The sequence below is a fragment of the Elaeis guineensis genome, chromosome 1 (assembly GCF_000442705.2).
Source record: "Elaeis guineensis isolate ETL-2024a chromosome 1, EG11, whole genome shotgun sequence".
In the NCBI taxonomy this organism is placed as follows: Eukaryota; Viridiplantae; Streptophyta; class Magnoliopsida; order Arecales; family Arecaceae; genus Elaeis; species Elaeis guineensis.
In genome coordinates this window covers 182,891,767-182,903,078 of record NC_025993.2, presented here as the reverse complement: position 1 = coordinate 182,903,078, position 11,312 = coordinate 182,891,767, and positions in this window count along the sequence as shown.

The following is an 11,312-nucleotide window of genomic DNA, read 5'->3' as shown; positions in this document are numbered from 1 at the left end:
CCTATAAAGCCCAAACACACAAAAAAAAAAAAAAAAGAAATAGAGGACGAAGACTCCCAACGGGAGTCTTCTTCCTCCCTGTGTCCGACCAGGAGAAGAACTCCCAGGGCCATCAAAAACCCTTGGGAAGAACCCTATAAATCTTCCTTCTCCCCCTCAAAAGCCAGCCACAACCAGCCGTGAGATCTCCCTCTTCTTTCTCTCGAAATTTCTCATTGAAGCTGCCGACCCTGTTCTTGTGTTCGCCTCAATTTCTCGTCGGAGACCTCACCAGAGTCGAAGGTAAGCTCTGACCCTCCTTCTCTTCCTTTCCCTCCTTTCCGAAGCTTCATGCACCCTTGCCGGCCATCGGGATCATCGAAAAATCTATGAAAAGATGAGATCCTATTCTGCCATGTTCGGACGAGTCCTTTCCCCCTCTTTTTCGACCACCGACGTCGCCGTTTGCGGCATCTCACCCTTAGGATGGGACCCTCACCTCTACCTCTCTTTCCATGGAGGTCTTCGCCGTCGATGATCGGCCAATGACTGAAAAATAAAAAAAAAAGGATGCGTCCCCTGTTTTTCTGAAAACTTTTCTCCCATCGGTCGAGCCTTGTTGCTGGCGATCCCTTGCTCTCCGTTGTCGGCCGTCACTGTCGGATCTCCGACCGTGCTGCCGCCTTCGTTGGAGCCGAGCCACCCTCTGGTCCTCCCCCTGTTCGGCCAAGGAAGAGAAAGAAAGAAGAAAACGGGAAAAGAAGAAGAAGGAAGAAAGAAAAGAAAAGAAAAAGAAGAAAAGAAAAGAAAAAAAAGAAGAAGAAGAAAAAAAAAAGAGAGAATTTTCTCTCTCTCTTTCCTCTCTCCTCTCTCTACCTTCTCTCTTTATTTTCTCTCTCTAGATTTTATTCTTATTTTTTCTCTCTAGATTTTTTATCTCTTTTTATGGATTTTATCTCTCTAGGGTCATTCTCTCTCTCTGATTGTATCACAGACCCTGAGATAAACTTGAGATGAAAATATGATAATCTGAGATTGCTCCGAATTCATGCAGTAGATCGGATTCCGATCCGATCCTTCTTCAAAATTGATAACATCGATCATGGTTAATCCATATTAAGTCATCCTGATATAACCTCTGATGATCTCAATCATGATTGTCATTTTTGAAGGACACGAAGATTCTCTCTCCACTTTCTCTCTCTACTTTCTCTCTCATGATTGACTTTCTCTCTCTAAGAAGGTCTATGAATCCTGTACCAAGTCATGCCTTCATCTTTTAGGGGCTCATGTTGACTCTAACAAGATGATCCAAAGTTGCTTTGATATCCGTACTGTATGTCAACCTCATTTGATCATATCAAGTATCTTTCAAATTCATTATTAATGAACTCTATTGATTGATCTTGATCTACTCTGTGCTTCACAATTTTTTGATCAAGTCACTTGAATCTGACCCTCAGATCAGAGATCCTAAATTGTCTTGGTATCTGGATGGTCCGACACATCTGATCAACAGTCCTCTTTCCTTATGATTTAATCTTATCATATTCATGGAATAGAAATTGACGATGATTTGATATTTTAAATAGAATTAGCTGATTCTTCTAATAAAATCTGAAGATCTAAGATGAATGATGTAAGTGGATCGTACGCTCCTTATTTATTTTTAAATCTCCATGATTTTCATGCATATGATCTCTTATTTATGAAGTCATATTTTTTTCATAAAATAGGGATCAGCATATGTGATATGAAAAAGCATGTTTTATTATGAGCATTGATTGCATGAATGTATTTTATAAAAAGTTGCATGATTATGAAGCATAAAATTTTATTGTTTTCCATCTATATATATGTATGTTTTAAGAAAAAGATATAATGATTTCAAAAAGACTCAGATGGCTATGAATAAATTCCTTCGGGAAGGTCGACATCCGGAGCTAGCATCCACACGAAACATGGTCCTGCTAGCGGGTATAAAGTTGGCACATGAATTAAGAACTCTGTCGATTAAGAAATATGGCCCTGTCACGGGTATAATAGTGACCTTAGCACGAATATCTGTGAGCAATATTTTGAAACATGACATGAATGCATGATGAAAATGATTTATGATTCATGATTGTGAAATACACATAATTTATGCATGCATGATAAATTTATAACTTGTTTTGTTATATGCTCTATGAAATATTTTATTTTGTATTATCTGTTATTTTTTAAATATTACATTATCATGAAAACTTATGCTTAATCTGATAAAGAAGCGCAAGTTCTACTTACTGGGCTAGTGGAGCTCATATTCTTTTTATTTTCCTTTTATTTGAACAGAGAAATAAGGTTAGGATCGATAAAAGAAATCCAAGCTTGAAGATCTGCATAGCAAACTTGAAAATTTGGTAGCACAAGTTTAGTTTATTTTATAATTATGAATTTATAATTATTTATGAATATTGAGATTCAGATTGGTACTTGCTTTTGGATTTAGATGCTCTGAACCAATATTGGTTCGATTATTTGATGAATAATGGAATTGAATCTTTTTATTTGATGGATTTTAGATGATTATGATGGATTGGTTTCGTGTTATCGTGGGCTCCATCTTTTGATAGCATGGCCGTGTTATGTCCCAGATTTGGAGTGTGACAATGTCCATGCAACACTGAGTGTAAAGCTACCTGTTATTTTATCACAGTTTCCACAAAAATGATTGCCAAGCTATATTCAACACTTTGGTATATTACATTTATATTAAAATTTGCATGAATTATCACCATATCTCACAACATAATGAGAAGAAATAATAGTAGAAGTAGGGCGGATGAGTAGAACTGTCAAATTATAGAAGGAGCAATTAGTTAAATGAAAGACCAACTAGCTTTGAATGCTTTGATATTGTTAGGATTTGACGCTTCGAGATTCAGCCCACATTGAGCCCACAATAAGGTCCATGGCGAAAAACAGAGTCCAACGAGATCAAGATCACCTCAAATGGAGCTTGGATGGAGGAGATACGAGCTTTTGAAATCGGCACGAGACCCGAGGCAGTGGAGGACCGCCGGCTGCGCGACCGCATGCGGCAGAGCGTGGCCCAGGGGGGGCCAATGTGTGGGGCGCACGGCCCAACCCATGCACGGGCCCGCAGGCCGCGGCCCGAGCCCAGGCACCCGGTGCAGGCGCAGCCCAGGCCCACGCACACAGGTCGGCCCAGGCCCAGGTGCTAGGCCTGGGCCTGTACTCTGGTCCACGATAGACCGGACGGTCCATGGCGGACCGCATGGATCGCCTGGGCATTTTTCAAGCATTTCTTGCGGTCTACGGTACTATTCCATGGATCGGTCATGATCGGACGGTCCAAAGAGTTTATGATCTTGATCCGACGGTCTGGGGCCTTTGATCTGGGTTATTTAAGCTGTTTTTGGGCTTGATTAGGATTGGGAATCCTAATCTAACTCAGTTTAAGGCCTTTAAAAGACCTGTGCCTCAATAGAGAAAGGTGTGGGTGGTTTTTTTATCATGAGAAATAAAGGGACGGTAGCTTGGTGGTCTACTGTTTTGCCGCAGGAAGCACCGTACAAAGCCCACAGAGAGAAGAAAAAAAAGGATGCGTCACTGAGAGAGAAGGAGCACAACGCTCCTGGACAGGGGACGCTAGGCACTTCAGGGTTTCAGGAGGGCCTTCCAAGAGAGAGAGTTTTTGTGAGGGAGAACCTCTAATGAGAGAGAATTGGGTGTATAAGGGTTGAGGATGAGGTCTCCTCTTATAAAATTTCTTTTTCATAGTGAAGTTTGCATGCCCCGTGGAGATGAGCTCTTTTGTGACTGATCCACGTATTTTAATTATTTTTATTTTATTTCTTCTTTTTTTCTGCTGTATCGTGTGGTACTGAAAAGGTCCTGAGAGATAGTGTCTTGGCCAGACATCCACCCAACAGATATAAAGACTAATTATTTCTGAGATGCTGCAATGAACTAACCACTTTCTGTCATTTAACGTTCATTGGCCTCTTTACCATCTACTATTTCCCTTCAATAACACTCTTATTTTTATTGATACACCTGGTAACGTCGTATTCAACAAGGTCAGATTTTCATTTACAATATTTAAAATATATATATATATATATATATATATATATATATATATATATATAAAAAGCTATGCTCAAGCAGATATATCATATGCAGTCAACAAGCTGGAAGAGATTTGCTTGTGATGTCTCATGTAAATAATATTAGTATCAGTGTAAAAATATAATATATCATATAAAATATTATTATTCACAAAATTATAATTATAAAAATAAAAAACACATATTATATATTTAATAATCATGTATAAGTTAAAATATCAAATAATTAAAAATATTAAATAAAAATAATATATTTTGTTGGTGCAAGATTTTGTCTGGCGTCGGGATTGTAAGGTGGACAGCGAGATAGGTCCCCCAGAAGTGTGACCTGCACAAAAATCCAAGCCGAAGATTGCTCCAGCGGGAACCCTCCGATACTCAAGTCAGAATTTTTGTTCAACAAATGGAGGAGCGTGAGAGGCAAAGTAATAGCATACCTTTTTTAGGATTTTCTTTGGGCATCTTTTTATGGACGGAGATGGAAGCTTCCATTGGTAAGTCGGTTGGCACGATCCTATCTAGTCAGGACGTAATTTGCGCGTAGTGGCGGAACTGTCGTTCGGGACTCTTAGGATATAGTGGTTGGGATTGTCTTATCTATTTGTGACAGCTATCGTCTAGCAGTCATTGAATTTTGAGCTAGTGTGCCAAATTACTATTTACGAGCCGAAGACCAGTCAATCATGATTAGAATTGTCGGATGCTTGATGCTGTCCTCAAATGGAGAAGTCAAGAGCTAGGGGCCCGATCGGCAGTGAAAGGCTAGTCGATCAAATGTGATCTGTTGAAGACCGTCATTTGATCAGAGCTAATCATTCAAGCATATCGATGACTCTTCAGCCTAGTCTATAGAGATCGACCATCGAGAAAATATCGACAGTCCGGGTGAGGGTTATGGAGCGTCAGTCAACAGATCTTCATCTGCTCAGGTTGAGGAGCGCCGACAGGGCTGAAGTCGAGGATTAGTCGAGATGAAGCAACAAAGATTATGGCCAACGATAGGTCGGCGGGGACTTAGCAGGCAAGCTTACTCGGCTTGGACATCTTGAGCCTTAGACTTCTTCATATCATCGATCCGTACAAAATATTTTCTAATATATTTCAATATAATATATAGTATTTTATTTAATATGTAATAAATTATAGATAATAGACTACTAACATATATTTTTAAAAATAAATTATAATAATATAATATCATAAATTATTATAATATAATTTTAATCAAATAATTAATCTTAATAATATAAAATAATAAAGTCGATTTCTATTGTTACTCAAACACATCTCCGAGACTATGAGAAATGATAACCAAGCCCCTCATATATGGATTTAGCTTTTTTAACTAGAATTCAATATCCATGGGAATCAAGCATTCTCATGTCTAAATGAGTTACCAAACAAGGAAATAAATTGGATGGGAACCTAATATCTATTCCCCTATCTCAATTCTTGATCTGATCGAGAAAAGAAAAAATTTTCAAAATTAGCTCCACTCAAATCTCTCAAAAGAACTTTAGAAAAAGCTAGAAAAATTATGAAAATTAGATTTACATTCTCTTTTTTCATCCATGATCAATTAATGAATCAAAACTAAGGTTCATAACTCCTATTTATAATAGTAGTGAGATCCTTTCTTACATAATTTGTGTCAAATTCCTCTCTTAATTCGAGTAGGATTATATTTCAAAAATAAATGACCAATAAAAATAATCATCAAAGAAAACTAAATTCCTACAAAAACTAGATGTTGACTTCTATGTACTCAAATGTACCTTTTATCACTTTGACAAATTTTTCACAGATTGAAAAATATATCTAATTAAAATCTTTTCTAAAAAAGAAACTTTCGGTTCAGTCGATCTATTTTAGAGCCCCAATAATAAAAATTTTTATCTCTTTCGACCTCCTATGAGGTTGGCGCTAAGTCATAAATCTTAAAAATTTATCTAATTAACTTGCCTAAAAAAAAATCATTTTAGATTAATATTATAAAATGTAAAATATTACTTATCTCATCTCACAGGGATCCTCCAAGACCTAATATTCCAAAAACCATAGACATACCTCGTCAATGCCAGGCTAATATTTTTCCTCCAACTGATAACTCAGCAATATGAAGATTGATTTCATATAGTTTTGTCAGGGCTGATGATTGTGGATATGGTAATAACTTTTGGTCATGAATGAAAATTAAGCAAATCTGAAAATGTCTATGGTGATTGCCTAAGATTAGTAAATTCCTCATTTCAAGATGATGGAATGCATTATGAATCTAGTAATGGTTTTCATGCCATGAAAACCAAACTGAGCGCCATCTTTGTACACTATCATAACTATAACAGTTGCTGTAATACTATAATGGACGATTCTGGTGAACCGATACAACCATAGGCAGACGTCATATGCTAGAGAAATAAAGAATCTTGCCATATCATTTTGTAGATAGATAGGGTGGAGAGGATTTAAAGAAAAAAAAAAACAAGAAGCTCCCCAATTGCGTTATGTGACCATGACAATGCTATCCATGTTGTCTTTAAATTTATATTTATCCCAATCAGATCAACTCTTTCAAGAAGTCAGACGCCAACCGAAGAAGAAAATCCACAGCTGGGAGCGATCGATTGGCTCCCCCAACTTTGGTCTCACCTGTGGAATTTCGGCAATTGATTTAGGCTGATGCTTTAGTAGTAACCTTTTTGTGCCAACAAAGTTTTCTGAGCTTCTCCCTAAGAAAACATAAAATGTTAAAGCCAAATCAATTAAAGCCCATGACTCAATAGCTTATTTGGTTAAAGCCCAATCAATTAAAGCCCATGACTTAATAGCTTATTAACCCTAATCCGACTATACCTAATGAGGAGGACCTCATAAGCTCTCAAACAAATAAGAAACCAAGTCCATAGATATCATTTTATAACGTGCCTCACCCATCAGAGGCAGTATCTGAATCAATCACAAAGATTAAAAGATCTATAATATTTGTGTAGAGCTCAACTTTATCAAACAATCAAATATATCCTTATAATTTAATCGAAGATTTATCTTTAGTTAGAGTTCAAATCAATTAAAACATGTAAAATAAATACCACTATGTGTTAGTGTGGGCCACATCAATATGGACTTCTCTATAAATAATACATTGATTTCCCAAGATAGCAACAAATAATCCTGCTCTATCAGATCAACGTGATTCTGTAGACACAGGCTCATTGGTTTGACCCGTTAGTGCAAAACATGATTGAGCTTCATTATATCCTAAAGATTCATCGCATATTCCCTTTGCATACCTGGTTGGTGGCGCGAATAAAGCTTTAAGAAAAGTAGTAGTGGTATATGCCTTAAAGCCATCTTATTTTTCAAACTTTCCATCTCTCTTTCCTTTGGTTCAAACACTTGTTACTTGGAATTTGTCCATCACTTGTCTGATTACTAATTTTTGTATAAACATTAGGAACATTCATTTTCTTGGATACTTCAATTGTCATTTTCGTATCATTATTGGTTTATGAAAGCTAATTTCATATACTTTTGTCAGGGCTTGATGATTGTGGATACAGTAATAACTTTTGATCATGAATGAAAATTAAGCAAATCAAAAAATGTTTATGGTCATTGCCTAAAATTAGTAAATTCCTTATTTCAAGATGATGCACTATGAATCTAGTCATGGTTTGCATGCCATGAAATTGCTCGAAGATATTTTCCAAACTGAGTGCCATCTCTGTACACTATTATTACTATAACAGCTACTGTCACACTATAATGGACGATTAAGGTGAACCGATACAACCATAGGCAGACGTCATATGCTAGAGAAATAAAGAATCTTACAATATCATTTTGTAGACTAGATAGGGTGGAGAGGATTTTTTTTTTTTTTGAAAAAAAAAGCTCCCCAAGTGCATCATGTGACCACGACAATGCTATGCATATTGTCTCTAAATCTATATTTATCGCAATCGGATCAACTCTTTTAAGAAGTGAGATGCCAATTCTGAAGAAGAAAATCCATGCCTAGGAGCGATGGATTGGCTACCCTAACTTTGATCTTGCCTGTGGAGTTTTGGCAATTGATTTAGATTGACGCTTTAGTAGTGTTGCAGCCAATCCCCTACTGTGCCTAGCTCCGATGAAGAACAACCTGCAAAAGAAGTCCACAGACTAAAATTGTGTCTAGTGGAGACCCTCTGAAGCTTCAGTCAATAGGGAGTGGTAAATAGCAGATAGAATATTCAAAATGACAAAGTGTTAGCCCAAAAATATCTTATCAAAGCTGTTCGTTTATCTCTTTTTTATAGATAATCTGCTGGTAACTGTTTGTAACGGTTAGACATATGGGTCATGCTTATTTCGGCACTATATGATCATGAGACGAACAGTTAAGGCCCTCTGATGATCATGTTATGTGGCTGTTATGCGCTTTCTGTACTAGCGATTTCTGATATACCAACTTTATGTCGGTAGTCTGAATGTGCCGACTATATGTCGGCAATTGTGAAAATCTGAATGACCATCGATTGGTGACTTTGATATATCGACTGGCCATCGATTATAAAGTCGGTCGAATTGCTATAGTTGAATTATATCTACCAGAAAAGTTGGTTGATAATTGTCAACTGTCAGTCGGCTTACTGATTGATAATCGATGGTCTGTGCCTATTAGACCGATTGAAAGTCGGATGATATATTATAATTGAGTCGGAACTCATCCTGCAGTGTAGCTTTGATGGTCCATTGTCCATAATCAATAGATAGTCGGTTGGCCAACTGTGAATCGGAGAAGCAGATTCAATTGCCTCAATAGTTGCCCCCCACTCCCAAGTCCAAGGTGGCCTGACATGTGGACTGACATGTGGCTTGACACGTTGGATGAAGAAAGTTGTCACGTGTTATCTCGAGCCCCGATTCAACTACAAGCATTAATGTTTCCTTCGAAAATCAAAAGATTTCTAGCCGTTTTATCATTTCGATGGTCGTGCGACCATCATTGGGATGTCAATTTGAGAAGATGGTTGGTGGCCGGACGATCTGATCGATTTAATTATGACTAGTCGATTGTCGCTATGCATCCAGTTGTTATTGGCTCTTAACTGCTCAAGCGGATAGTGATGGTATGGCATGAGCAGACGGTAGGTGCGTCAAACCGTCCGATCAATGAACGATTTTGATGTAGTCATGTGTCAAAATCTAGAGCAATCTTGATCTGAACAAATTCATCCCAGTTGTTAACAGGTTCTACATATATAATATCACTTTCATTTAGATTTTCTGCTTCTTTGCTTGTCATTCTCCTACAATCGAGAGCCTTTCTTTGAGTGTCAAAAGCTTCAGGGTTCTAGGAGTCTTCTTCCCTGTGTCTTCGTGGTCTCCAGAACATTCCTTAGTTTCAAGTTAGACTTCTCTTTCTTGGCTTAAAGGTGAATCAATTAGAAAATAAGATTTTTCTTTCTCAAGAGCACTATGCAAAGGAAGTGGTTAAAAAGTTCAAGATGGAAGATTGCAATCCTATTAGCACACCAGTGAATTGTAGTGTAAAATTATCCAAGCATGATGAAGGCAAGATGATTGATCCTACATTCTTCAAAAGCTTGGTAGGGTGCTTGAGGTACTTGACATGTACAAGATCAAACATACTATATGGTATTGATTTGATGAGTCGATTCATGGAGAAACCAAAATCATCTTATTAGAAGGTGGCTAAGAGAATCCTACGTTACATTCAAGGTACTCTAAGCCTTAGCTTATTCTATTCTCATTCTAATAATTTTCAACTTAAAGCCTATTCCGATAGTGATTGAGGTGGAGACTTGGATGATCAGAAAAATACTTTCGGATTTATATTTTTCATGGGTGATATGGCATTCTCATAGATGTCAAAGAAGCAATTGATTGTTTCTCTCTCAATTTGTAAAGCCGAATATATTATGGCATCTTCATATGTTAGTCATGCAATATGGCCAAGGAGCTTGCTAAAGGAGATTAATTTTGATCAAAGTAAAGTTACACAAATTTATATTGATAGCAAGTCGGTAATTGCTTTAGAAAAAAATCCGTTCCATCATCAAAGGAGCAAACATATAGATATTCGCTTTCATTCAATTCGGGAGCATGTGAAGAACAAAGATGTGGAGCTTATTTATATAAAGACTCATGATCAAGTTGCGGGTATTTTCACTAAACCACTTAGAGTTGATCTCTTCAACAAATTCAAATGTCTACTTGGTATAAAGCATGGAAGACAATTAAGTTTAAAGGGAGGTGTTGGAAATAAATAAACTTAATTGTGCATGGAATCAAGAGATATTATTTGCTGATCAAAAAGAGACTTATATGTTCCCAAGATACCTTGTTTCAAGAGAAGATATTAGAATTAGTAAACTAAATTAATATTATCTTGTTATTAGCAATGACTTTTAGTATTTTTTATAAGATTATAGTCAATGCGAAGGCATTGACTATCAGGATACCTTCTTGCCTGTGGCCATACTTAAGTCCATCCATACATTACTTGCTGTTGCAGCATATTTTAACTATGAAATATAGTAAATGGATATGAAAATGACATTCCTAAATGAGTATCTTGAGAAAGATATCTATATGGAGCAGTCGCTTGATTTCACTTCCAATGATAGTGATCACAAGATTTGTAAACTGCAAAAATCTATTTATGGATTTAAGCAAGCATCTTAGAGTTAGAACGTACGTTTTAATGATTAATCAAATCATTTGGTTTCAACAAAAAATGAAGAGGAATTGTATCTTCTAAAAGGTTAGTGAGAGTGCTGTCATCTTTCTCATACTGTACGTAGATGACATACTCCTTATTGGGAATGATACTCCCATGCTGATGTCGGTCAAGTTGTGGTTGTCCAAAGAATTTTTCATGAAAGATATAGGAGAAGCATCCTTTTTTTTGGAGATTAAGGTCTATAGAGATAGATCTAAAAGGATGCTAGGCTTTTCATAGAAGATGTATATTGAGGAGATGTTGAAGAGGTTCAGCATGAAGAACTCTAAGAGGAGACTTGTACCCTTCAAACATGAAATCTATCTCTCCAAGAAGATATGTCCCAACATATCAGAAGAAATAGAACGCATAAGCAAGATCCCATATGCTTCAATAATTGGGAGCCTCATGTATGCCATGCTTTATACATGACTTGATATTGCCCATGCCGGGAGTGTCACGAGCAG